The 12,668-nt window shown below is 31.5% G+C and overlaps 1 pseudogene; it reads left to right on the forward strand.

The window, feature by feature from the left end:
* The first annotated feature begins 8,814 nt into the window (after positions 1 to 8,814).
* Positions 8,815 to 9,597, forward strand: LOC148578890 (L-type lectin-domain containing receptor kinase VII.1 pseudogene; annotated as a pseudogene).
* The last annotated feature ends 3,071 nt before the right edge of the window (positions 9,598 to 12,668 follow it).

A 12,668-nucleotide genomic window follows, 5' to 3' on the forward strand; every position in this document is an offset into this window, starting at 1 on the left:
TTTACAGATTTTTGTTTTTATTTGGTTTAAAAGTGTTGCTTAAAGAGAAAGTGTTACCCTTAATCGTTAACTTGGCTCTGATACCAAATTTTTCAATTATTGCAAAATCCAAATTTTGCAATCATTTTTACTATATGATACCATTTTTTTACTAGTCCTTGTATATTGTAATTTCATTTTTATATCAATCTTGTTTTAGTTTATAATATTCTTTTTTGCATGGATTATTGTATATAAAATCTTTTATCTGTTTGTCTTTTTTTTTAATATAATTTCTTAAATCCTCAAAAACTTCTTTTATTTCTACACTTTCTGTTGTTTTTAAATACCTTTTTAATTTTTCATTTTCCATTTTTTCTTTCAACAGCTTTAATTCTTTTAAGTCATAATATGGTTTTCCAGGCATTTATAAATTTTTTAAGTTTAATTCCAACTTGTTTATATTTATTCTTATTTCTATCCTTTTTATTATAAGGTCATCAATTTCGATCTGAAGGTTATTTAATTCCCTTTTATACTCTTTTATTTTACTTTTTAATTTTTCTGCCCTTTTTCTTTTTATTTTATTTTCTGGTTTTTCAATCTTTTTATGCTTCATTATTTATTTTAAAATTTCTGCAAACTCTATCATTGATTCATCACTATTTTCTAGAGATTCTATTAATTTTTCTAGCTCTTCAACTTCTCTTTTTAACTTGTCATAGATTATTTTTAGAGTTTCAAATGCTCTTTGATTTATTTCAGAAAACTGTAAATAATTCAAACGATTTTCTCTTTCAAAGAGCTCTTGTTTCTTATCTTGATAAGTTACATATATTTCTTCTTTATTTATTGTCATAATTTAGTGTTTAGGGTTTCATTTAATTTTTCGACCTTTTTTATTAATTCTTTTATTTCAGAATTTTCTTCTTTAATCTTCAACTTAGATAGACTTAAAGGGCTATTAATTTTAGATTCTCTTATTTGAAAATTCGATGAAACTAATTTTCCTGACGGTTCTTTTAATAATAGAACTGGGTTTTCAATAGCTTTATATTTTGGTATTTCTGTTTTTACAATTTTCTGAAATAATTCATCGACATAAATTCTTTCTCTGTTTTTAAATATTATACTATGATGGCTATTTGTTAAAGCATAATTTATTGCATATGTAATTGAAAATGGTTCATCATCTTGTTCCATTAGATTCTTTCTGTGAAATTTATAAGCCAGACTTATAGATCTTCCAAGATTTTCAGTTGATAAAGGTATAGCATATCCCAGATGGGCATTAAATTTAACATTTACGTTTGCCAAGTTTCCATGAACAATTCCAATTATTTGATCTATTGGGTCATCAGTAATTCTTTTGTCACAGATTGCTAAGCTTATTGGTGAATTAATTCCTTTCATATATGTAGATTTGATTAAGACTTGTATAGTACTAATATGAATCCATCCAATTTTAGATCTTTTTTGTTGATCCTTAATTTTCTCAATCTGTTTACTTAATTCTTCATCATTTATCAAAGCTATTTCAAGTTCTCCATTGGCGGATTTTATCTTTATAGGGGCTTCAAGTTGAATTTTTCCATAGTATATTATATTTTTTCTATTAAAAACTTCTTTTAAAAGGTTTTGTTTATTAAAATTTTCGTTTGATTTGAGATTTAATTCTGTTTTTAAAACAGCCTGTTTTTCATTATCTAATAAAGCAGTTAATCTATAATAATCAGATTCTTCTGTTAATTCTAAACTTTCTAAATAATTCATAATTGAAAGACTAGAATGAATATGTACCTTTCTGGAGAAAAACTTCCTTTATTTAATATATTTTACATAAGGTGTTTTTATCTCCAGAGGGGAGATTGTAAATACTAACTCCAGAGGGGAGTTTAGAACTATTTTTCCCTAATGGGAATTCTTCTTCAGACCATAGAATCGCCTCGGCAGCTTCCTCCTTGCTCTCCTAGCATTTGAGTACTCTTTGCCTCCTGCTTTCTATTTTCTGATACCTTTACAATTGCCTAAGCAACCTATTTATAGTAGTTGGGTTTGATGGACAATTCCCATCCTTACCCTTCTTATGACGTCATTGCTTACGTCATTGTTTGTTCTCTTTCACCAGCTACATTGTTGGTGCTCTATGACCTAAGTGCTTACGTCACTATGCAATAATGTTGAGAGATGCTTCAGATGTGCTGTCCTCTTCTTTTATCATGTGACCGTCAGATGCATTGTCTTCTTCCTTCATCATGTGAGTTGATTCCGTTTCATTATTACTTTCTTCAGATATCTCTGAGGCACATAGCTGGCACTTGTGGTCTTCTCTATTTTTTATCAAATAGCAGAGATTCCTCTTTATCCCTTCAGGGAGCTTTTCTAAAAGTCCGGATAAGTTGTAGAATGCTGATTCAAATTCCACCAAGAGTATCATCTCTCTTTCTTCAATTTCATTTCTTTTACTGGACATAAGCAGAGTATTTCTACTTTTATAATTAATCCTTGTGTGAGATTCCTTCGTTATTTTTTGAGTTCTTTCAAAGACCCTTGCTAATGTGCTGGCTAGCCTTCCTTCATGACTGTAAATCGTTAAGTCTTGAATCTGATCAATTGGTTGAAAATTTCCTGGGAAGACGGACATGAATATTACTTGGTATGCTGGAACCAAGCATTCTTCTTCTTCATTAAAAATAGGTTGACTATTTGTAAATTTTAGGGATATATCCCTTGGATTTACATTGTCAATCATATTTTTAAATCTCTTTACTGCATCAACGAATCCTGCAGGAAACTCACTAATAATTTTTAAATCATTAAAAATTAAAATTGTATCAATTAATCCATACTGGAAAAACTGATAGGTGTCAGATGGGGAAGCATCTGGAAATATAACCAGCTTTGTTAGCTGTTCTTTGGCAATAGGATAATATCCCAAAATTGCCCTTTTTTCTTCAGTCCAATTCAGGACTATGTTAAGGGTTTCTCTGAGATTAGATCTACAGACCCTTTTCTTTTCCTTGATTTCGGCCCTTGTAGGAATGTTTCTTATTATCCCTGTTCTCTGGGTTTGAATTGGAGCTTTATCTGCTCTTTTTAGAGTTTGCTCTGGATGGAGAGCTTCATATTCCCTGAAGGATTCCTTTGCCTCTTCCAGTGTTAGAAACCCTCCTTTATGAATTATCCTTGATTGATGTGTGAATGGTGCTGCTTTTTCCCAAGCATCATATACTCCTTTCATGGGGCCATTATAAATTACATAATATTTTTTATCTTGGGTGGATTTTTTTATAATTTCAGCAATCGTTTTATTTTCTGAAATTTTTTCTTCACCTGATTTGTCCACCACGCTTAGCTGGCTGAACTCTGATGATTTTGTTTGTTGTGTTGATTTCATTGCTTCGATGGCCTTCTTGAGAGATTGGATCTGTGTCCTTATTTGCTGACAATGCTTGCATTTTTCGAGTTCTTGCTCATATTTTTGAATTTCTTGATCTAACGCGTTGTAGACGAACTCCATTCTCTTGTTAATGTATCTGCAATAACATTTTTATCACCCTTAATATATTCAATTTTTATTGGATATTGTAACAAAAATAATTGCCATCTTACCAATCGTCCATGATTATAATCAACTTTTAAATTATATCGTATGAAACCTGTTAGGTAACTTGAATCTGTCCTTAATGTAAATTCTCTAGGTAGTAAATCAATTTTCCATTTCTTAAGAGATTTAATTGCTGCTAGAGTTTCCTTTTCATGCGTGGTATATCTCTGTTCTGTTGGAGTAAAAGTCCCTGAAATATACCTGCAAAGTAATTCCTTTGGGGAATCTTTAGAATCTAGTGATTCTTTTTCTTGTTCCAAACTTTTTATAGCTTTCTTAGCTTTTAGACATCCCGACCAGGTTATGTCTGAAGCATCTGTTTCTACTATTAAGTAGTCATTTTCTTCTGGAATATAAAGTTCTGGAAGTTTTTCACATAATTTTTTAATCCTTTGAATTTGCATACTATCTTTTTCATCCCATTTCCATTCTTTTTTAATACTTATTTTTGGAAATAAGCTTTTAGTGTATTCTGTTATATTCTTTAAAAATCCTTGATCAGAAATATAATTTATACATCCTAAAAATCTTTGTAATTGTTTTTTATCTTCTATTCTATTAGGAAATAAATTTACCTTTTCTAGGACATTTGGCTGAAGTTTTAGCTTTCCTTGAGTGGATAGAATTAATCCAAGAAACTCTATTTCTTGTTTTGCTATTCTTGCTTTCTTTTTGCTAAGAACTAATCCTTTTTCTTTACATCTTTCTAAAACTATTAATAATTTTTGAAGATGATCTTCTCTATCCTGTTTTGTAAAAATTAGTATATCATCAATATACACTAAAACAAATTCATTTAACTCTTTTAGATTTTCTTCCATAAATCTTTGATAAATACCTGGGGCTTGTTTTAATCCGAATGGTAATACATTCCATTCATAGAGCAACACACTTGTTGATTCTTTTGTTGGACAAGTAAAGGCAGTTAATTTCTTTGTTTCTTCGTCTAAACGAAGTTGCCAATATCCTGATTTTGCATCAAGAGATGAAAACCAAGTTGCTCCTTTGATTTTTTCTAAAATAGAATCTTTTCTTGGAAGTTTATGAGCATCACCAATAGTTGCTTCATTCATCTTCTTATAGTTAATAACCATTCTTCGTTTTCCCCTTTTAATTTCATTATTGTTTTCGACATAAAAGGCTGGAGCCGCATGAGGACTTTTACTTAATCTTATAATTCCTTTTTCCAAAAGATCTCTACATTCTAGGGAAAATTCTTCTCTATCTCTTGCGGAATAAGGAATTTTATTTGGAACATTTATCTCTTTTGTAGGATCTTTTAATTTAATACTTACTAATTCGTTATTTGTATTTTTAATATCTAAAGGATTTTCAGCACAAATTTTATCCAAAAGTTCTTCTATTTTTATTTCAAGATTATTTTTTGGGATATTTATCTGAAAGTATAGATTTAAATAATATGTTTCTAATATAGAGAATATTTTAAATTTTAAGATCTTATCTATAGTAGTAGTCGGTATTTTTATACGTTTTGATTTTTGATTTATTGAAGAATCGTGTGGAGCTTTTAAAACTATATATGTTAATTCTTGAATGAATGGATGATATAGCTTTAAAAAGTTATTTCCTATGATAAAATCCATTCCAGAATCTAACATATATATAGATGGAACAATAAACCTATAATTTTGAATAAAAATTTCAACCATCTCTGCTTTTTGGTCAATTTTATGTATTGATTTGTCAGCTATTCTAACTCTTAATGGTTTCTTTAATTTTTTCCAATCAAGTTTTATATTTGAACTAGCAAAACATTGTGTTGCTCCAGAATCTATGAAAGCATTTATAAACTTTTCTGTTATTTTTATAGTAATAAACGTGGCATTATTACTCAGTCTCTGAGTCTGTTTCCGAGACATATTCAAAAATATAGTCTATGTTATCATCAGATTCCTCTAAAGGTTCCATGAAACAAGACTTAGCAATTTCTATTTGTTTAGTAAGATCCTTTTTATCCTTCTTTTTCGGACATTTATTTGCATAGTGTCCTTCTTCTTGACAATACCAACATTTACATTTTTCTTTTTTATTCGGGCAATAGTTATTTCTTTGTCTTTTATTTTTATTATTATGTTCCTTTCTAAAATATCTCTTTTTTCTCCAGTTTGGATAGTATTTTCTTTTTCTAAATTGATATTTTCTTTTTCTTTGAAAATTTTTATTAAGACCATATTTTTGAGGTATTTCTTCATTATCTTGACAGCAAATTCTAATTATATTTGCAAATCTTTTTTGAGTTGCTTCTTGCATACAACGTTCTTTTATTTCCTCTCTTATTGCAGAGGTTGCTCCACCAAAGTTATTTTCAATTGTTCCTCTATTTATTTCTCTTATAAATCTTCCCATTATAAATTCATTAGCAGGATATGGAAGTTTTGTTATATACATACTAAGATAATGATTTTTATCTTCTTCTTTTAATTTGTAATAATGTATTCTATATTCACATATATAAGACTCTACATTACATAGATCATGTATCTGAATATTAGCTAAATGGTTTTTTGCTTCTTGATATTCTTTATTATAGACTTCTTGTCTATGATCTATAATATTTTTTCCAAAAAATTCTTTATATAGAATCATCATTATATATAATATCTTATCATAAGCTGTTGTTTTTGTTGTTAAATCTTCTATTATTTGGTTTTCTATTGATGTCATATAATCTCTTATAGTTCCTTTAGTATGAAACCCTATGTAATTCCAAATATCTCTTCCAGACAATTCACTAAGTTTTGGATTAGTAAAGGCTTCTAATAAAAAGGAATTCAACCAATTTTCGAAAATTTATTTTTCATTCTTTTTACAGTCTAAATCGAGCATTCTATCTCCTTCCATTTCCTGGATTTTAGGAACGTATTTTGATGGTATTTTTGTATATTTTGAATTTTTATTTGTAAACCCTTTTTTAAAAGCATAATTATCAAAACCTGTTTCCCATTTAAATTGGGATTGATTATCCTTTGATGTTCCAGCTTCATTTTTCACTTGTATTGGAATTGCTGGTTCTTCGTCACTTGAATAATCTAGAATGTGTTCTTCATTTTCTATATTTTCAGAGTTTACTAATTCTTCTTCTATTTGAAATCCCTGTTCCATAATATTATTTTCTTGAGCCATTTTTAATTGTTTAAAAAGCATTGTAACTTCTTCTAATTTTTCTTCAATATTCATAATTTTAGTGGTGGTTTTACTTTTAAATCTGTTATTTTGATTATATTTTGAAATTTTTCTTCTTTGGGATTCTCTTTTTCCTTATTTCTCTGAAATTTTATGGATACTAATATTTCTTCAAGCATATCTACTATAGAATTTAATTGTGGGTTAAAAGTATGATAAAGATGTGGGGAATCATTTCCATGGTAACATTTTTTAGAAATTCCGTGTGAAAAATAAGTTTTTTCAGGTTTTTGAAGTCCTTCAATAAAACTTATAGTAAAATAAAGATTTTGAGAAAAATCATTTTGTATTGATTTTAAGAATTCGGTGTCATTACAGTTAACATTAGTTAAAATCATTAATTTTTGATCTATTAATTTTGATAACTTAATTATTTCTTCTCTTAAATCTTCTAATTTACTTTTTTCCATTCGGTGACGCTTTTCTTTGTGAAAAGTTACGGTTTTAAGTAAAAAGTGTAGCTTTAAAAAGTGGGAGACCACTTACATAAAGACACAAAAAATGTCTTTTTTTAAAGACATTCATACGTGGCAAAATATGATTGAACATTTTTATTAAACCGGTTAATAAATTATTTTTTAATAATTCAGAATAAAATCGGTTTATTAGAGAAAAATAATAAATCTAATTGTTCGTATTATAATTATTAGATTCGGTTTGTTCCGATCAATTTACACAATATAAACCGAATTATATTTAAATTTTTTATAAAAAGACAAATATATCCTTAATTTTTTATTTTACAAACATTTAAATTTCTAATAATTTAAAAATACAATTAAATCCCTATTAAAAAAAATTCTAACCCTAATCCCTTATCCTGGCCAAGCCCAAATTCAAGCCTAACGGTGAAATGGTGAAATAATTTGCAGCCTCCTGGGATTCTCCCAAACTCACTCGATCATGCTCAAACCTGGAAAGAAGGGATGTTCTCGGTAATACAATTCATCAATTCCCAGATTCAAAGTCGCAATCTTTCGAGAATTTACAGGAACTTACAGCAGGTAAAGTGGCTGCTAATCTTGAAAGCCCCAGGTATGTGATGACTCACTGCAGTGCTGATAGAGTTATGTTGAGAAGGCATTCCTCAAGCCAAGTTCTTCCTTCTGGAAGTAAGAGACTCTGGTGGAAGATGTTTCTCTGGAGCCATAGGAACATACATAGACCTATTTCAAGCAAATCAACACAGGTGAATCCTGGTGTGGCTGTAACGCACAATCCATACGGATACTCTTCCGACACCCTTGAACCGAAGCACAAGCAGTCACCAGGAAATGTGGAATGGTAAGTATTGTATTCCATTCATTACGATTAATCACACGAAACCTTACCAGTTACCAATTACGAACGTGAGTGTGATTCAGAAGAGAGACGAGAGGATATTTCGGTTGAGTAAGAACAAGGCTTCTTCGAAATCTGCAGCTGATACAAGATTTGAGTTCTGATTCTCTCATTTTAAGGCTCTTCAGGTAATTTAATTTAATTTTTATTTTTCCCTTATTCTTCCATTTACGTTGATAAATGCTAATGCAATAGTGTGTGAAGTAGAGTTCTGTTTTTGTTTTTTTTTTTTTCATGTTAGCTTAATACGCTTCGTATGTTCGCAATTGTTGATTCGCGGTGATGAACTGATTATGCGTTTGGTGCGGAATTTGCAATGCAAGCCTCAGAATCTTAGATCATACTATTGTAATTTAGAAACAGCGAAAACTAGTGCTTTATTTGTTGAATTTTATCAAAGAAGATGAAATTTATTATGTGAAGAAGTTTAGTATTTTGGAAATGGATGATAATTAATTAAGGTGAACTAAAGTGAAGTTGTTCTGTTTAGCTATAATATAGAATCCTTGAGACTTGAATGTTTTATCAAATGCAAGGGTGTTCTAAGAGGCGGCGCAGAAGTGGCAGTGAAGCGAATATCACAAGAGAATGACGGCGTGAGAGAGTTCCTAGCAGAAATTTCAAGCCTTGGAAGATTGAAGCAGAGAAACTTGGTTGCTCTGAGAGGATGGTGCAAGAAAGACATGAAAAATTTCTTGTTAGTTTATGAATACATGGATAATGGGAGTTTGGATAAGAGAGTGTTTTGTGATGAGAGCATGATGCTGAACTGTGAAGAGAGAATAAGAATCATCAAAGGTGTGGCCTTTGCTGTGTTGTATTTGCATGAAGGTTGGGAAGAACAAGTTCTGCATAGGGACATCAAAGCCAGCAATGTGTTACTTGATAAGGATATGAATGGAAAGCTTGGAGACTTTGGATTAGCAAGAATGAATAGCCATGGCCAAGTTGCTAGCACAACAAAGTTGGTTGGAACAGTTGGTTACATGGCTCCAGAAGTGATCAAGACCGGACAAGCCTCGACTCGCACGGATGTGTACATGTTTGGAATCTTGATTTTAGAGGTCATGTGTGGAAGGAGGCCTATGGATGAAGGTAAGCCACCTCTTGTGGAGTTTGTGTGGGGACTAATGGTTAAAGGGGAACTAATGAATGCACTTGATGAGAGGTTAAGTGCTAAAGGAGACTTCAATCTGCAACAAGTTGAGAAGGTTCTTCAGTTGGGATTGTTGTGTGCATACCCTGAACCAAAATCAAGACCAAACATGAGACAAGTTGTGAGTATTTTAGAAGGGAACAATGAGGCGGATACTTGTTTGCTTCTAAAGTTGAAATCTGGGGATATTTTTTCTGAGTATTCTAATTATTTTAGCTATTCAACACACCCAACATTTGAAGATATTCGCCAGTCTAATACTTCTTCAATGTCTCTTACTTGGTCTAAATCTGTAGTTGAGGGTAGATGAATCTTTTCCCATCAATGCAATTATGGAGATGATGTGTTTAGGTGATGAATTTTTTGATCCATTTTATCACATTATATGATTGATGTAAATAATGTATCAGAGCATAAATGAATTGATGAACATATGATTGTGATCTAGTAATTCTTTTTAAACTCCTTGATTATATTATTGAGGACATTTTTATAGAAGAAATCCGGCTGTCAATTTTTTTCATATTACATGATGAGGAATGTTTAGCCTTTCTTTGGTTAACGTAAAGAAGCAAAATAAGAACAATGTTTTATTTATTTATTTATTTTTATGCTGTCTTAAGATTGCTGTTAGGTGAAAATTTTTGCTTAGTCTGCACCTAATAAGCTAAAGAAAAGAAAGATACACATTACATAACCAAGAAAAAGAAAACGTGATCATTCATCATTCATTCAACTTGAGATTTGTCAACAAACTACTCATATATAAACCTTAGACAAGTATTATATCAATTTCTAGTTTTTCTATGGTCTTCATTGTATTTTGTTTTCTCTTGAATGACAATACGTATATGAATTAGTTTTTTTTTTTTTTTTTTAAAGTCTTATTATCTAGTCCATGTCAAATGGTTTAAATATCAGAAGGCCACATTTCATAATATTGAATGACTACAGTGACATGTTAAAAGTAAGCAAAGATGATTTATCTTTAAGTTCTAAAGTAATTGTAATCAAGAAAAAAGATGTTTAAATCACCAAAATTATACTCTTTTTATCCAAATTTTGCTGCTAAAAAAGTTGTATGTTGATTTTAGAATTGTTTTCAATAGTAATTCAGTGTGCAGAGAAATAAAGGAAATAGATGATTCTGTTAATAATAACAAATGCTGATTCTCTTGTTTGTAGGTACCCAAGGGATGGGAAACTCTTTGTTTCTGTTGTTTCGGTAGAAAGTGGTAAAGCTATTGCAAAGTCAAGCAAGGTGCTGTTGCAAAATGGGAGTTGTCAGTGGTCAAATAAACACATTGAAATTATAAACACATAATAAAGTCATAAAAAAGTTAATTACAATTAAAGACTTTGTTGGCATTATCCTTTGAAGCTGTACTCTCTGATTTTTTACAATGAAGCAAAGCTACAGATTTGTACTTGATTGATTCTCCTATACATATCTCTAAATGTATTTACACAGCATGACTCAAAACCACGACGAACAAAGCCTCCTTCTAAGCAATGGGTTTGTCAAAGAGCTTAACATCCATGTTCACATTCTAATACTTCTTTCCTCCTATTTGCTATCATAAACCAGGTTCATGAGCCCAAAAAGCATCTGAATCCGGACAAAAGAGAGAAAAATCTTGGATTTCTCTATTTGCTATGTGCCAATTGACAAAGCGAGCTTGTATCGACTTGAACAGAAAAAGGATGACCGGAAAAAGACAGCATTTATCATCTTCCCTGCAAGATCATATCCAAACTTGAAAACAAGGACCAACATAAAATATACTAGAAGCAAAGCAGAAAGCCCATCTAAATACAGTTTCTCAAAGGAATAAATAAATGGAGTTATTAAAATTTTTCTTTTTTCATCACAAAGACAGTGCTTTATCTGTGATAACTCAACTCCAGGAATAAAAAATTGAGGGGCATCCAACAGTTATTGGCAAGTGGTGGGCTACTGGAAAGAAATAGATAGAAGCTACAAACCCAAATTACCTAAAGTGGATGGGACCTTGGAAATTTGGCATCTCAAGTATTGCTCTATGTTAAAATGTCTATAGTGGACAAATGAAGATGGCACCAATTTACTCAGACCATGCTTACATCAGTACTGTCATAAGCTTACATCTTAGGATTATGCTTTATCTATTAGAACATGTTATTCATTCGAACCTATATAAATTTTGAAATACCATCCTTCTTTTCCAGAACAAAAAATAAAGCATACTCAAAGTTGTTGGCTATTTTTATTTTTTTTAGTAGATAACATTCTCTCGGTGAAGGTTCTTTACTTGTAGAAAACAACAAATTAAATGCATACAAATTGAGGATTCACCCAAAATTCAAGAATTATGAACATAGAAATCCTATAGGCGTTGACAAAACAAAACAAAATCAATGTGCTAATGAATTGTAAGTTGAACAAGCATCAAAATATAGCCAAAAGTGCCTCATCCAAGAACAGTGTGCCTAACATTTTCGCAATTTAATCTTTATAGTAGATACAGCACATAAATAAAATGCAAAACATTACATAGGCATTCAACCAAGCATGTGGTGTGCAATGCAGAAATTCAGCATAATCAAGCAATTTTCAGCAGAATTCAATCCATAATAGCCATAATCCAACACTTGCAACTTAACAAAGATCTACTAAACTAATCCCTAACCTATCTTAACCGCTTAAATCCACTAACATCATGCAAATTCTAACTAACTAACTAATTAAAGAAAATAGACTAGAAAGCAGAGCAAAGAGAGAACCTGAGGTGATGACCAGGGTTCTTGAAGCAGAGAAACGGGAAAAGAATGCAGTGGTACTATGTTATTGTCACTGCTGGAGGTGCGGTGACAATGACGCCAAAGAGGAGGAGCTGGGCTGAGCTCCGAGTTGGAAAGGGATAAGACGAATGTCGCTGAATGAGGGTGAGAAAAGAGAGAGGAAAAAAAGGAGAAGGAAGTTGCCGTGGGAGAAGGAGATCAAGAAGTGACCCTGTGAACAGAAGATTGGGTTATTTTTAAAATATCGACCCAAGGAGCTTTGGCGACCGGGCCTCTTCAGAAGGCTAACCAGAAGAAGAAGAAGGAGCGTGACCCTTTGACCGAGCCCCTGTCTCGACAGGGCAAGCGCCGGCGCCACCTGGAAGAGAGTGTCCCCACTGCCACTGAGGAAGGCGTGTATCAGCCCAAGACCAAAGAGACTAGGGCTGCCTATGAGGCCATGCTGAGTGTCATTCAACAGCATCTTGGCCGGCAGCCTCTCAGCATTGTTAGTGGCGCGGCTGATGAGATTCTTGCAGTGCTCAAGAATGGTGCTGTTAAGAATCTGGATAAGAAGAAGGAAATTGAGAAGCTTTTGAATCCTATTCCTAATCAAGTGTT

This window comes from Arachis ipaensis, chromosome B1, assembly GCF_059453495.1.
Source record: "Arachis ipaensis isolate K30076 ecotype BB chromosome B1, ASM5945349v1, whole genome shotgun sequence".
NCBI lineage: Eukaryota > Viridiplantae > Streptophyta > Magnoliopsida > Fabales > Fabaceae > Arachis > Arachis ipaensis.